Raw genomic sequence first — 3,981 nt, 5'->3', positions numbered from 1 at the left:
GCCGCAGAAATAGAGCCCCGCCCCCCGCCCGCGAGAGCCCATTGGGCAGACCCGGCCCCGCCCCCGGGACTCGCCTCCGCAGCCGGCGCAGGACCAGCCTCAGTCTCGGAGAAGAGGCCAGAGCTTTACCTCCGCCTGGAACAATGGGGCTGCCGCAGGAAGCCAGCGAGAGGGCTACTGCCATCTGGTGAAAGACGCCGGAACCGCGGCACCAGCTAGAAATCCTTTCAGCAAAATATTGGCTCTAAAGTACAGTAGGTTAGAGCAGGACTTCTCAGACTGTAATGTGGATGTTATCACCTGGCCATCATTTCAATGCACATTCTGATTCGGTGGGTCTGGGGTCGGGGTCCGAGAGTGGTCATTTCTAACCAGCTCACAAAGCACGGTGACGCTGCTGTTCCGTGGAATAACCAACCGAAGGAGGAGGTGTATTTATTTATTTATTTTTGGTGGAGGGAGGGAAAGGGTTGTTTGTTTTCACTGCTTTGTTAAAATTACAAATTAGAGTTTTCTAATTAATGAAAAATGTTAAAATTTGGCAATTCCTTCTAAATACCCTGCCTGGGTATATTATTGCTTTTGAAGAACAAAGGCGGTTTGATCAATTTCCTTCATTCTCAATTTCTTCTATCTTCCTGCAATCCCCTCCCCCCACCATCCCCTTTCCCATGTAACTCCATAATAACTGGGAAATACTGACATCTCAGTCAGCATGATTTGGACATGAGTTAATATATACACTCTCAAATCAATTGAATTAGTAGGTGTTTCAGTGATTCCCAACCTATTTTTCCAAATATTGCTTCTCACTACTTGCCTTGTGGCCTTCGCACTGCAGCCAAAGTCACTTTGTTTCTAAATAAAGCCAGTGTATCCCTCCCACTATGTCTTTGCCCCTGCTGTTCTCTCCACTTGTAAAACCCTTCCTTCCATCTCTACATTCAAACTTGAGCTTTATCTGTCCCACCCTTATAGCATGAATGATTTCAGCAAATACTGGGCATGTATCAAGCACCTACCAGAAACTGTAGTAAGTGGTAGAGATATATGAATGATGCTTCCCTTTGTAATTGTTACATTTTTCCTTGTTAAGGCAAGGACTATCTCTGACACATCCTTACATGGCTCTACAATTCCCAGCATTGTACCAGGATCATGTTCACCTATATGAAATGAACAAATGAACCTAGGAACACACCTCAGGAGTAATAAGCATGGAACCCTGTCCAGCATTGAAACCGGAGGCCAACCGAGTCCGGGGCTTGTGCTGCCTGTGTTGCTCAGCCAATAGACCAACACAGGAGTTAGGCTATAGAATTAAGTGTTTATTGATGAGACAAGTAAAGAGTAAACAGGACTGGGCTTGTGAGCTGGCAGGATGGGACAGGCAAAGAGTTAACAGGAGCAAACTTGTAAGCTGGCAGGAACAAGCTTAAACATTAACTGCTTGGCTCTGAATCCCCTGGCTAGCACTGTACCTGCAGACTGACAAGCACCTTATATACAGCATAAGTGGGAACAGAACTGTCCCCAATCGCAACAACCCCCTGCAAACTGACACCTATCATAGATGGGAACAGGACAGTTCCCAGGAGAAGACAATTGTAATGGCAGCCCCCCTGCAAGCTGACAAGCACCCTATCTCCTGCACGGAAAAATAAAAAACCCCAGCACTCCTCATCAGCACAGCTGTATCTGTCGGGCTCTGCCCTGGCACAGCTCCGTTGGCCAGTATCTCTCTTACCCCTCTGTCTCGGCAGCTCTTTCTCTCAGACTGCCCTTGCAAAACTTCTTCTGCCAGTTCCAAGCAGAACTCTCTCTCTCTTTCTTGACTTTCAATAAATCTTTCCTTACTCTTGTAGAGTTGCATACATTCTTTTACATTGTGTGAATGACTAGGGATTAATTGTAGACCAAGACATGTATTATCAGAGCACCAGTGGTCTGAGAAGAAAGCCAGTTAACAGCTCCAAAATCTGCCTTGACATTCTCAGATTGGCTTGGGGTATTTAAAGGAAAATCTGGGTGTTCCTCCAGAGGCTACATGATGGTTCTGTGGGTCTGCCTGAAGTGTTCCCTCTGGCCAAGTGATTCCTTGGTGGAGTCATCAACCCAGGAACAATGATGGGAGTAGCCTGGAAAAGAATGCTGCACCATAGAGATTGTGATCAATAAGCATAAGGGTATTAATCATAACTGTCGGGGTAATTTTCTAAAACAGGGAACTGGCTGGAACTGGGGACATTTTGAGCTCAAGCCACAGGGAGATGATCTATACTTAAGCTATGTGTCAAGGAAAGATGAGGCTGGGGACATTACAAGGCCTCTATTACTGGGGTCCCAATCAGGCCCTGCTTCAGCATCAGTAATCTCTATCAACAACCTGGCTACTGTCTTCCGTCTACCCCTACGACTGAGGCATTTTATTTCACAGACATTTTAACTGAGAATTTAATTAATTCTTCTCAATTTCTTGCTGCCAGCAAGATTCTTTGTACATGTATCCCACACCACATCCTTCCTGCTCTTCTCCATTTGATTCAAAAAATGAAAAGACCTTTACAGATGCATAAATTTTAGGAGCAAAAAATATGTAATGCCCTCGGGAAATGTTAGCTTTGTTCTCTTCACTAAATCAAGGAGAGAGGTTCATGGCTGTCAACTGGTTCTGGGAAGATAGATACCAGCAACTGCCAACATTGAAAATAGGGATTGCATATCTCCTCTACCTTCTTTTTCCAAAACTCACTTATTCTGCCCAACAGCATGTCAGGAAAAAATGAATTTTGATGGGGCAGAGCAGGAAGAGATAAAATTAAATGAATCATATAAAAGTACATTTCATGTGTGAAAGAGAATTAAATGAATCATATATGAAAGCATGTATAAAAACTGCAAAGCCCTATAGAAATTTAAATGTACTGACTGATCTCAGAACACCTTGAACCAAATTCGTATTTAAAGTGGCAGAGTTTGCAAATGGCCAATTCTGCTTTTCAAATGACTTATCAAAGGCATCAAAGGGTGGTGATTAAAGCAAGGACCCTGGAATCACACTGTAGGTACAAATGACCTGTGCTTCGGATGTCCTCAACGAATGCTAGCTGTCTTCATTCTTCGAAGTCAGCTGGCCAGGAGGCAGAGGGATATGACTTGTAAACGTATGCTTGCCTGAAGGCAGCAGCAAATTAGAGAAATCACCACTGAAGCAGGATAGATAGTCTAGGGTATCGACCGCCCTCCAGGATACCAAAGGAGGCACCTCCCTTCAAGGAAGTAAAACAAGGAACTGCATCTGACATCTAAGGCTAAGATAAATAAGAACTAGTTTCATCTAGTATTCATGGCAGGGCCAGTAGCCGTGATCCCGGCCTGACCTTTAGCTCATTTTAATGTCATTATAATCTTATTTACACTGAGATTATAAGCTCATTTATACTGAGGGTACTGCGATTCCCACCATACACCTGATGCCATGACAGTTCTGGAGGAACCAAATAAGGACAAAAAGGAGGGAAATGGAGATCCCATCCCTAGAGAAGACAGGGTGATGTCCTCAAATTCCTGCCCATAAGAGAGATAAAAATCTTAATCAAGACCTTCTAGAGGTGACTTGATCTACTCCACACTTCCTTCTCAACTGTGTATGAGCTCTGACAATTAAGTTTGCAAACTTGCAATCGTGCGCTTACATTGGCCATACAAACAGCTCAGTAAGGTTTCGTAACTTTGGTATCTCTGTGTCTCATAGCTGTGTTCGTATTGACCTGTGGTGGTGTCTTGCTGGGTGGCGTTCATTATTGTTGTTGTGTGTTTTTGTGTGCTGTCATGAGAATGTATGGGCTTGAACTAGAGCAATGAACAAACATTAAATTTCTTGTTAAACTTGGCAAGAGTGGAAGTGAAATCAGGGACATGTTAGTCCAAGTTTATGGGGCTAATGTCATGAAGAAAATGGCAGTGTACAAATGGATTAAA

The sequence above is a fragment of the Rhinolophus sinicus genome, linkage group LG03, assembly GCF_036562045.2.
Source record: "Rhinolophus sinicus isolate RSC01 linkage group LG03, ASM3656204v1, whole genome shotgun sequence".
NCBI lineage: Eukaryota > Metazoa > Chordata > Mammalia > Chiroptera > Rhinolophidae > Rhinolophus > Rhinolophus sinicus.
The sequence above is the reverse complement of the archived record's forward strand: the minus strand, read 5'-3'. Positions refer to the sequence as shown.